Genomic DNA, 12,361 nt, shown 5'->3' with positions numbered 1-12,361 from the left:
GCTACTAAAGGATGGAAGCCATTTTTAAGTGCACTTGGAGGAAATGCATGCATTTCTCTCTACTTTGCTTTTACAATGTTTTTCATGTTTATGCAGTACTTCATTTAACTTCCCAAAACTTAACTTTGGTTTGTATTTGAATTACATGATTCTGTAGGGCAGTCTGCTTGTCTTTATCCTATAAGGAATGTCATGTGTTTTCATTGTTACCTGTATTTCATGTGTTTTGCTTGTTAAGTCTCTAAACGAAATATTTCTCCTTTGGGTGATTGTCCATATTCACATACTCACTGTGGGTATACATGCATCCTAATGTTCAAGATGGGAAATTCTTTGTGTAAGCTGTCCCTGTAGGGAACACATTGTAGCCTTTCCTTTACTTGTGCTGTGTGCTGTGAGGATTAAAAGAAGTGCACACTTCCTACTCTTAAATTCCCTCCAGCTATTATCAGTTCAAAATAGAACTCTGTTGGCTCACAGTCTGAGGCCTAAAACTCTGGTTGAAGGTCTTTTAAAGTTTCTAACATAGTTATTTATTATCATCTTTATATTTTCAAATATACACATTTTGTTTTGCCTTTTTTTCTTTTGTTATTTCCTTCTACATGGGAGAGTTCTCCTTAGGCAGTGGTACATTCAACACCAAATAAACAAGTTCCTGGCCTTCAGAACACCAAATCAGATTGTTTTATTAGACTCAGGTCCCTAGACCAGACATAAATTGAGAATTCAGTTTGTAGACTGAGGCCGTCCAAAGAGAGATCTGTTTGCAGAAGACATCAAGAGAAAGTGCCAGTTCTGCTTCAGAGGAGGCCTCTGTCCAGATTCCCTAATGCCTTTCCATATTCTGTGGCCAAAAGCCTCCTGTATACTTTCTACCCATACCTTTGATCCCCTGGGTGGTGATTATGCTGCTTTCTGTTTGGCTGAGTCAGTTTGGTGGTACTGGGACTGTTTGCTAGTGTTAATGAAGGAACCCAGTTCCCTCAATCTTTCCTCATAAATCATGTCCCCAGCCCCCTCACCATTTTTGTTGCTCTGTGTGAGACTGCTAGGACACAAGCACATCATAGGGAGACACGTGTATGAACAATACAACTCAGAGACCTCCAGTGACTTCTCTTTTTCATCACTCTGTTTCCCCCTCCCTGCCTTTTTTTTGTATATTCTTTTAATTATTTTAGTTAATCTGTTCCCTAAGTAGGCCTTGTTTTCCATCTTAGTTCATTACAATTCATTTTTTCCATGTTTGTTTCAGAAAACCTTGCCAGCTGTCCCCAGATGGCACCAAGCTAATGCCCTATCTGGCTGTAATTTTAAAGTGCTTCTTATAAACAGTATGCCTTTTTTGGTTTAAATACCCAGCTCATTTCATGGTGTAACAGGGAACCTGCAGCTCCTGTTACTTATAGAAGAAAAATAGGGGCAAACAGAGCCCAGACAGACAAAGAATGGGGTTAACTGTAAAGAAATAACCAGCCAAAGCCCATAATGGGAAGTGCCTATTGTGCTATAGCACAGCATATGACAACGGTAGAGTAACCTGTGGAGGCAGGAGAAACCTACTGCAGCCTGCTGCTATAGGGTACCCTAAATTCAGGCCAGTAAGCAAAGCTTGTTAGAGGGCATCTGCAGATGGCACAGGGCATCATCTGACTGGAAGTGGTCAGGGCTCTGGTGGTATGGCTCTGGTGGTATGAAGAGGGCTTTGGTGGTATGAAGAGGAAGAAGCTCTGCAACAGGATTCCTGTTGGTGAGAGAGTGAGCGAGATCCTGTTATGTCTGTGAGCTGCAAGTAAGAAGCTGAGGGCTGGCAGGGGATTAGAATCAGTATGGATAGTGATTTCATTAGATACCTGGGAGGCTTAGAGAATTAAGTTACAGCCAATGCACTTATGTTTTTGGTTGGCTTTAACTGGTGGACCAGGTATGGGACTGTAGGAGAGGTTAAGAGATCTCAGTAGTGCCATCAAGGCACATGAGGCTTAAGACTGCTAGGAGGGCCAAGCCAGGGGCCAGGACCCCACAGCCCAGGAGGGGCAAGGACAGGGCTAACAAGAGCCCCAGAGAGGCCAGAGAAGGCAGAAAAGAGGCCAGAGAAGATCCAGCACCTGAGAAGGGTGGAAACAGGGCTAGGGGCCCATCACCCAAGAAAGGCAAGATGAAGGCTGGAACCCAGGAGTCGGGTCCAGTGAAGTGGGCCTAGACTCAAGGACCCAGCTAGAGAAAGAGGTGGAAGCTAGAGAGTCTGAGGTCCCAACAAGGGTGTGAAGTCATGATGTTGAATATGGAGGCTCCTTATAAAAGAAAATATAGTATCTGTAGTACTGGCAAAGGTTGAAATATTGACAGCTTTGAAAACTCTTCTTATCTTTCTACTGTAGATTTGGGTACAACATGCACAAGGCAAGCACCCCCTCCTTGCCTTGATCATTAGGGACCATCTCTGGAAAGTGAGCAGACTCTTGGTGCTCCCACAGCTTTGACATTTTTGCCTTTGTATGCACTACCATACTTCTTAAATGAATTAATATGATTCAACAAGTAGTTGAATAATGTTATCATTATTTCTCAGTTGATTGCATGTAATTAATGTAAGTATTAATTATAACCATACAATATGCATGTGCTATATATATATAATTTTAGCTTCCACTAATTTCCCAATAATCAACTGATACTTTCTCTCCCTGATGGTACAAAGCATGTTGTTGCTCATAATTTGTGCAAAGCCCAAACAATGATAAGTACTAGGTAGTTGTTATGGGAAGATACTAGTCCCAAGAGCTCAAAAATTGTTTTAAAATATATATTTGCCTTGAAAATTCCTTTCTTTAAAATATGTATAATTCATTTTAAACAGAGGGAGATTCTTTTATAATATACTGTACCACAAATTCAAATAAGATACATTTTAAACACCCACATCCAAAACAAATTACTTGTTTTTAGCCAAGCACTGACACCATAAATTATATTCGATATCCAAAATGTTATACAGCTCTTTTAAATTGACCCTTTATTTTATCTTTTAAAGTTCTTCCAGATTTGGCACCTTAGAAGAGAAGTGGATATATGCCTTAAATATAAATTGGAAGAATAAATAACAGACAGGTGCTCATTATGTAAGTTTAGGTTCTGCTTTTATTAAATCCCTCTACTTATGCTATAGAAAAGTATTGCTCACAATGGTGGTCTGCAGTGTTTTGTAATCTCAGGAATGTGAATATTTTCATTTTACCCCTCTCACTACATATACATACATACAAACAAATTCTCTGACATCTGGTTGTGGTTTTCTCTGTTTACACAACAAAACTGCTGTGAATGAGTTATTTATTTTCCTCTCTGTATATTTCCTTTCTCTTCAGTTGTCACGCCATGTGGGATCTACAGGTTTCCATAATACTCTTTGGAAGATTGGAGAGAGATACTGAAAAAGAAAAGTTTTCCATGAGTATCCTTATACCAGGGAATATAATTAAAATGAGCTTTTTTAACTACCTTCCAATTGGGGATCTCTGACACTTTGCAAAGAAAAAGTAATCTCGCAGTATTCCATATTGTTCTTTTTGCACACATGGGGAAAACAGAGGCACAATTGTCAGTCTCCTGCACTTAAGCCATTTGCAGGGGTCACACTTGTGGTTAGGGAATATCTTGCTCAACATCATACAGGAAAGCTATCCAGGAAGAAAACCCAGAATTCCTGAGCCCCAGCTGGTGGGTTAGTCACATAACCATCCCTCTCTCTCTCTCTCTCTCATTCGTGTTACTAGGGGAAGATTGAAACCGTGACTTTAAGAAATATAAGAGGCTGAATTTATACTTGGTGTAACTAAGGAGTATCAATTTATGTAGCATATTTTACAAACATCAGAATGATATGGGGAGCTGCCATTTCTGGAATACTTATAAGGTGGGACACCATATGCAGTTTAACAACTCTAGCAGCACTAGATGATATACTCCATTTTAAGATCAACACACAATGGCTAGGGACAGAAATTACACATAAACTGGTATAAGTGATTGGAAACCAGTCTAAACCTATAACAGAACAGAAGTTCAATGCACATAGAGTACAGACAGAAATGACAATTTTTGCCTGATCCGGCCACAAAAAGTGGCCAAACACAAGTGCACGGCTGCAAACAGCTTAAAAATGGCTGATTCAGTGAAAATCTGACCCCTCATTACATGAGGTATCAGATAAAGATGTTGTGAAATGTGCTGTTTTGTATAACTTGTGTCTGTGGAGCTTCCAGCCTGTCATTGTTTTCAGAATGGGCGGAGGGAAAGAGGGAGGTCAGCCTGGGGGGTTTTCAGCCCCCCTGGAGAGTAGGCAGGTATATTGTAGCCCCTCTCCCCCAAGGTGGGGGGGGGGGCTCCAATTCACCCATCCTACACTTCAGCACCAGCTGGGGAGCCCCAAGAATGAGCTCTTTCTGCTGCCTTTCCCCACTCCCATTCTGAAAACAGTGAGCACTGGCAAAGAGCCATGGCCTTTGCTATGGGAACCTGGCTGCAGGATCCCAGCCCACAGCTAGATTGCCCTCCACCCTGGAACCAACAGTGAGCTTCTGTTTGGTCTGGGGTAACTTGTAACTCAGAACACTTTGCAAAAATTGTTCTGAGTTACAGCTAAGAGCTGTGCTTCTGTCTGCACCCATAGACCAGTTTCAAAGTGGCCGAACCCAATTTAAGATAGACATGGATGGATGGAGTATCAAATTTAAGCAGTTTAGATTAGACTGGTCTATAGAACTTCTGTTCCAGATCCCCTCCCGATTCAAGTTAGGTCACAGACCTCTGGCATCCCAGGATGCTTTGCAGAGCCTGCTAACCCCTCCTCACAGGACAGGTGGGCTAGCCTCAGCCAGTGCTCTGCTCCAGGCATGCCAAGTTGGCCCATCCCTGGGCTGTCACAGAGCTGAGGCAGCAAAGTCTGTGCTCCCTAGCCCTGTGTCTTGCCTGTGCCTGTCAACCCAGCAGGGGGGATTCAGGGGAACAAAGCCCTGAGCCTCAACCGCAGGCTCCCCCCCACCCCAAAGCATGGGTCTGCCCAGCTGGGGGAGGCCCTGTACCATGGGGGATTTTCACCACCCCAACCAGCCAGCTGCACTTCCCTTACCCCTGTGAGTCTCTGCCTCTGACCTGCACAGGGGAGTGGGGAATGAAGCCCCCTGTCCTATCTCAGCACCCCCCCCCAGTTGGAGTCTTTCTAGCTGCATAGAGTCCATGCTGGGGGGAGGGGATGTTCCCCCACCACTGTCTCAGTGCTTCTTCCCCCCCCCCCCGACTGGGTTCTTCCCAGCATGGGGGGAGGGGCTGGACCATGTGGGGGAGGTTTCTCCTGTCACTATCTCAGCTCCAGACCACTGTGGTGGGCTTCATTTCCCCCTCCCCCTGTAGATACAAGGTGCAGGGCTGTGGAGCCAGCCCAGCTGGGCATGTACAGGCCATGGAGATTGGGGTAAAAGGGCTGAAACAGGGGCAGGGGAAACCCCTGGCAGCTCAGGGCCACCCCTAGCTGGGAAAACCCCAGCTCAAGGGGAGGAGACAGCAGGGGGATAGGGGCATGTACCAGGCAGCCTGTGAGAAATGGTCCCTACTCAGCTGCTCTTAGGTGCTCTCTGGGAGGTGTGGCAGAGTGCCCCCTGCCTTTTGGCCCCAAACAGTGCAGGCATCTTTCTGTCTTTCTGAACAAGAGAACGAACATGAGTTCTGTTCATTATCGGTTCAATCTATACAGCTTAGAGAAACCTGTGATGGTTGGATCAATTCCTTCTGGGGCTTTTTGACTGTCTATACTTAGCCAACAGGACACATTCTGTTTTCACTTTACACTAGTGTAGCCCCATTCAAGTCAATGACATCATGTAATTGAAAGCAGAATTTGCTTGAATGGAGTTGTGCTAATGTATGTAAGAGCAGAATCTGACTTAATGAGGATTAGAGGGATGCATGGTAAATCTTTCCTTTTTACTGTCAATTTATTTTTCAGCAGTTTTTATATATTACAGGGTCAAAGAACAATATGTCCATGCATGAGGAAAGGCAGTCACACCAGGAAAAAGATTGACTTCACAATGGTTCTATTTTGTGTATAAAAATTAATATAGAATCCTGAGCCTTCTTTCTTTATTGTATTTTAAGACCCAAAGGTCTAGTAGGGCTCTTGTGGCCTATGCTTGTTTTGATGCTTGTATTGTCTTTTTGTGAGCAGTTGTGCTACTTCACTAATTACCTTTGCACGTTTAGACTGCATCAGTAAGAAAGCACATTGATATATTGAATCTTAAGTCTTGTTTCATTGTGACAAATGTGATCAGCCTGTCCAGTTTACCTTTTTGTCATGAGACTTCTATGTAACGCAATTAAATGTGTACATACAAATGTCCTATCTTCTTCAAACTAGATTGCAATTGAATTAGTTCAGGGATTGTTTCTTTATTCCTATAGGGTTCAGTGAACATCAATAGCATCATCTGTAAATATTCATAATTAATATTTGTTTTAATACTAATGGGAGTTGGCAACAGGTATTGCCTTAATCTTTAACAACAGGGGGGGGGAAAGTTTGGTAAAATGTATGCAACATCTTTTTGTTTAGCCAGCTGGACAAGGACATGTTTGAAATGGACAAAATGTGATGTAATTCTTGAAAAAGCATTAATTGGGGAGAAACTTTTTCTTTTATCATAATTCAATGCCTGTAAGAAAATAAGTACAGTAAAATCTTAGCTAATCCCTCAGGGGGCCAACATGAATTGATTACTTAATGTAGGTAGTCTTTTAATACATTTACAGTTTTACTGGATGTGTTTCTGGATACTCTGAGGCAATCATACACAAGGATTTGTTTAATAAGTTTTTTTATAGATTTCACTGTCAACTTGATTTGTTCCAAGATGGGACATTCAACCAAAAAAAAAATGTGTCCTATACTTATGATTTTTCATTTAATAATTACCCAGTATTCCAATGGATAAAGTCTTACCCATACATATTTTGAAATTTTTATTTTAACATATGTTGAAATGTATTATCTTTTACATATTAAAACTACCTATAAATAAACTCATGGCACATTTATAAAGATACATGTCTCCAAGAAGTAGCTGACAGATGAAAGAGCTGATTTTGAAAGGAATAGCTTCAAAATAGTGAGGCAACTTGAAAGTACTTCTTGTTCCATGCTCTAACATTAAACCAACTTTTTGATAGTTGCCAATAAATAATCTATTTTTATTGGTCTTAAAGTTGTATTGAGCTTTGACTGACTTGACTCCTAGATGAAGGAAATGGAACTCCATCTTTGAACTGAAGAGAAAATGTGAAAGGTGGACATAGTGCCATTCTCTTGAACAGTGCCAGTTAGGTCCTCCAGCTACAATTCTGAACTTCTAAGGTCTAAACAAGTGTGACGGGTGCCATTTCAGGGCTGGGTCTCATCGTTGACCTGCCCACCTGTCTAGGGCAGTCTGCCCTGTCCACCTGCCATGACTTGATGTATAAAAAAAAGATATAACCATGCGGGAGGCTGCCCATTTTATGCCCTGATGCCACAGCTCCGACCTTCCCTATACCATGTCCCATGCCTCACAGAGGGTATCCCAAGTTGGTGACAACTACAGCTTGTGACCGGGCCAAACTCTGCCCCTTGCTGGGCCTCTAGCATGCTGCGCTTCACAAAGCCTCAAACACACTGCCCGCTCCTGGGCCTCAATCATTCTGCCCCTCACTGGGCCTTACTCATCCTGTCCTAGTCTGCGCAGCCCTTCAGGTCCCCATTGGATCCTACTCTACATGGCCCTTCAGGCTTCCTTGGTCACACACTATAGACAGCTCACACACAGCCCTTCAGGCTGCCCTCACACAGACCATACTCCACGTGGCTGTTGGCCTTCTGCCCCACAATGGGCCAAACTCAGCTTCTAGTCCCTCTCTGTGCCACTCTTTCACTTACTTGATGGGGCCACTACTTGGTCCCCCTTCACTGGGGTCTTGAAGTCTTACACCCAATGGGGCTCAGGTGTCCATAGATGTGCCTGGTCCCCTTCCTGTCCCTACTGCCATGTTACCCACCAGGCTATGAGGGCTGGGGCTATAAGGCATCCCATACTCACCTTTCACTAGGGAGGCAACTGGTGTGGCATTTCCTGGGGACCACCCCACCACAGGCAGCCCCACCACACCATCCTGTCCTAGCAGGGTATAATTTTACATCATGCCCCAGACCAGGAACCTCCTGCCATCCCCATAGTGTCTGCCCTGTACCTCCAAGGATGTTATGTTAGCAACAGCTCCAGCCAGGTGATGTTCCCCCTCCAGCTGCTTGCTGCAAACCTCTGGCTCCCCTGCTCAGGACTGCTCATACTGCCAGCAGATGAGCCCTCTTCCCCAATCAGGCGACCTCCTGATGGCCATGTGACCCCTGATTTAGACTGCAACCACTTGCAGGCTGCTCTGCTGCTTTGTCTAAGCCGTTAAAGTGGCAGGCACCAAAGGTGCTCTGCCACAGCAAGCCATGGTACCTGCTACCATTAACACTGTCATAATTTGAATATTTTTTTAATTTATTGACGTTATTGATAATATTAGTGTATGAACACTAACTCTTTAATTATGTTGTATCTTGGTTGGATTTCCTATACTGTACATGCAGAGTATATTGCTATCTACTGAGTGGGATATCTGACTTTCTCAAGAGAGCATGTGGGTTTGCAGCAGTGTGTAGCCCTCTAGAGTTGCCTGTATATGTGCGGGGAAGCTGTTCTGATGCACATTTACAGCGTGTCAGAGCACAGTTGATTAATCAAGTAATTAGCATGCTCCAGCAGATTAATCAAGTCTGCTGTAGCTTGCTAATTAGCACACCTCCAGCAGCCTCTGCATCTCATGTATCAGCATCCCCATGCTTCAAAATGGCAACAGGAGGCGCTTTAACTAAAGCTCATTCAACAAGCTTTAGTTAAAGCGACCCTGCTGCCATTGTGAAGTACAGAAACACTGATGCACAGATGCTGCGGGCACTTTAATTAGAGCAGCTCTCAGAGTACAGAGTACAGGAGGTCAGTTCTGGGCTCCAAGTGATGATGTCAGGTGGCGGAAGGATTGGCAGGAGCTCATGGTCCAGGGGCTGGGCTAACCGGATGCAATTTGTACCCAGCAGTCACTATTTATATGTGCATTGGTCGCACTTAATGACTCCACCTTAAGATAGTACTGTCTCCAACAGTACTATCTTACAGCAGTTAATTAGTTTACTATACCCTAATACCAGTACACATGTAGATTGTGACGTTTTACTGCGGAGCTAATTAGTCAACTCTGCATTAAAGCACATGTGTAGATGCACCCACTCTTCAGAAGTGATTAAGAAAAGAGAACTACAGAGCAGTTTTTAAACCAAAGCTATCTACCTATCAGCCCTTTGGCCACATATGGTGTGGGAGGGGTTAAATTGTGGCCCACAGGGTTTGTTGTTTTGGTTGTATTTATGTGAACCTAGAGGTGAGCACTCCTGCAGCTTGCCCCTTCTCTTCTCTTTGTTGGCTTCTGAATTCAGGGACTTCAGTCATTGGTAATCAGAATCAGCAGCAAAGGAAAGAGTGGGGCAAGTAATGGCAGTGTTCAGTCCACTGGTTCCAGAGCTATACCAATGTAACTGCTCCAGTTGACATACCTACAAGCCACTGCTCTGCTGCCAGAGATGTGTCATCTGTCCCATAAGAAACCCATCAGCTGGATTTGGCCCACAGGGTCTGTGAGTTGTATACCCCTGTTTAAAACAAATACTTGTATCTACTTATGTGGGAGGAACTTGATAGAACACTGTGCACTAATATGAATGTAAATTGTTGATTTCAGTCAAAATAGTGGTCTGTGTACAAAAATTGCCCTGCCCCCTTTTCAGTCAAAAATCTATAAGTATGTAAGAACTAGACTGAAACAATTTGACTGTCAAAGATGGAATGGCGAATGTGAATAGCAGTGAAAGGAAATTATATAATGAAAACTGGAAATAATGTAAAACTCTAACTTGGTACCAATAACACAATATAATAATTTTAAATATTGAGCCAAATCCTTGCTGATGTAGACTGGCATAGCTCCCATAATTTCACTGGAGCTACATCAGTTTACCAGGCTGAGGATATGGCCCACCATCTCTAATCTGACAATATTGCTTTAAAGAGCAGATAAGCCTTGGCAACAGTACCTGAGAAACATTTTTTTGCAAGGATGAACTGTTCTTGGAAAAAATTCTCCCATGTATGAGTCACAAGTAGGTTTTTCTTCTACAGCAAGAATGTATGTTGTCTCCTTTCCTCCTCATTGAGCAATACAAACAAAATCCAGCTCTTCAATCTGAAGTTGCATTTTATGTAGAAGCCTTTGTTATCCCCCTTTATTTGTGGAATACAGAAGTGTGGCATTTTGGTATTCTTCTCTTTAGACAATAGGACGCAGAATAACTAATTGGGTTCTAGGGCTTAACGACCATTAAAATAGATTTCCCTTTTTGGAATAAAATAGATTTTTGCCCATGTGTTCTGTAATATAAATAGTATTCACCCATTGCTTGGGAGTACACAGTACTGCCAAAAGCTGCATGTTTTGCTGTGTGTAAACTTAATATAAGGAAGCAGTGATTAGTATGCTCTTATGTATAATGGCAGGAAGGCCACTTGTAGCTCTTACATACTAGCAGAAGACAGGGAAACTCAAAAAGACTGTTTTGCCATTCAGAACTGAATAACTGTGTAAATAATTGATTTTTTTCAGATCATCAGTGAACCAAAATACAAAAAATGAGGGGAGTTTCCAAGTAACTCCACTTTTTTCTAGTTTTTCTTGTCACAATTTACCCTCCCCAATTTGTTTTGTTCAATACAAAATGTGCCATATCATCCTGGACAAAATGTTTTGTTCCTCATAAGAAAAGGAGAGTCGGGTTTGCCCTTTGTGTTCAGTATGTGAGTAGTAAGAGTATTCACCAAAGCTCCTTTCCTTCCTCAGCCTGCTGATGTACAAACTCACATTTCCCAACTGCAAGGAGATAGCAATAACCATGGGAGAACAAGGTGAGACAGTGAAGAAGACAGATTTTGAAGAACAAGAAATTCAAAGCAATCTCCCATCAAGGATAAGGTGAACACACTTTTATGCAATGTCCCCAGCAGTCACAGAACTAAAGTCAATCATTGTAGTTTATCAATAAAGTTTAAGCATCCTGAATAGCAGTCTTCTGGGTGAAAGGATTTTAACATAGCACAAAAGCCAACACCAATTTTTTAAACTGCTTGGGATGAAAATGTAAACAACTCAGAACATATTTACAGTTGGCAGCTGCCCAAGAAAGAACCACTGTCAGTATATTTGTTCTAGAAATACTGCTCAGTTTAAAATGAAGGCACGGCAAAAAAGACCCTGTTCTACATTTCAAATTTCTTCAGTAACACAACAAAACAAAAGAAACAAGCAAATGCTGCATTTGCCATAAGGGTAAAAAACAATAAAGAAAAAGATTTGATTTTCAAGTTCCTAGGAGGGATATAAAATAAAACCTTTTTTAAAGTACTTGACCATGCAATGTCCTTTAAAATAATAACCCACAAAGCCTTGTTTTAGTTTTTGTTACATCACCATGCAACCCAATCAAAGCATTAAATAGAAAGATAAAATAATACAATATAGCCATGGCATGAAAGTTAGTGATAAATGATGAGAAACCATCTTGTAGTATTTTCAGAAGCACAATAACCCACAGTAAATTACGCTTTCTAAGCCCATATAGCCAGTTTTAAAGTTGCAACAAGTTGTCCTTTGTCAAGATGAACTCACCTGGTTATTATTTAAGATATTTTAAACGGCAACCAATGTAAATCTTATGGCATGAAACCAATTCAGATCAAATTAATGTATTCCTACTGATGTAGTGTAAAACATACAGTATATTTATAGTGTCAGCTTTCTGAGGATTTGTATCCACCTAGATATAGTTTTGAAGCTTCTTAGCTTTGGGATTTTCTTACTCCTGACTTACAGCATGATATGAAATCATCTGTCTATATTTAGGAATATGATGATGGCGACTTCTTGCTCACAGATGAACTAGAAATCAAATAAAACTTCTTTCCAGACATTCTGTGGGGAAAAGACCAGAGGGTTGTTAGTGGCAGTGCAAAGCAGTCATGCTCACTGCTATCAATAGGCATATCATTTGCTTTAATTTAGTCTTGAGTTTTGCTTCTGTGGAAGTAAGACTTTGCCTGTATTCTGTAAGACTTTTCATCATAACTAGCTGACTGTGTGCACATGTGTCTCTCACTGATAACTTGTTGCCACTCTA

The 12,361-nt window shown here is 42.0% G+C and overlaps 1 long non-coding RNA gene across 2 annotated transcripts in view; it reads left to right on the top strand.

Moving 5' to 3' along the window:
- The window catches only part of LOC132249553 (uncharacterized), a 36,242-nt gene extending 24,193 nt beyond the window's left edge, over positions 1–12,049 (top strand). Inside the window, exons 6-7 of one of the 2 annotated variants that reach the window (XR_009461042.1) lie at positions 3,038–3,125; positions 3,372–8,915. This is a non-coding gene — a long non-coding RNA (uncharacterized LOC132249553). Of the gene's footprint in view, positions 1–3,037; positions 3,126–3,371; positions 8,916–11,028 lie in introns of those variants that run through there. The other variant, XR_009461043.1, reaches the window with a different exon arrangement.
- The last annotated feature ends 312 nt before the right edge of the window (positions 12,050–12,361 follow it).

The sequence above is a fragment of the Alligator mississippiensis genome, chromosome 3 (genome assembly GCF_030867095.1).
Source record: "Alligator mississippiensis isolate rAllMis1 chromosome 3, rAllMis1, whole genome shotgun sequence".
NCBI classification, from domain to species: Eukaryota; Metazoa; Chordata; order Crocodylia; family Alligatoridae; genus Alligator; species Alligator mississippiensis.
This window is presented reverse-complemented; position numbering and strand designations above follow the sequence as displayed.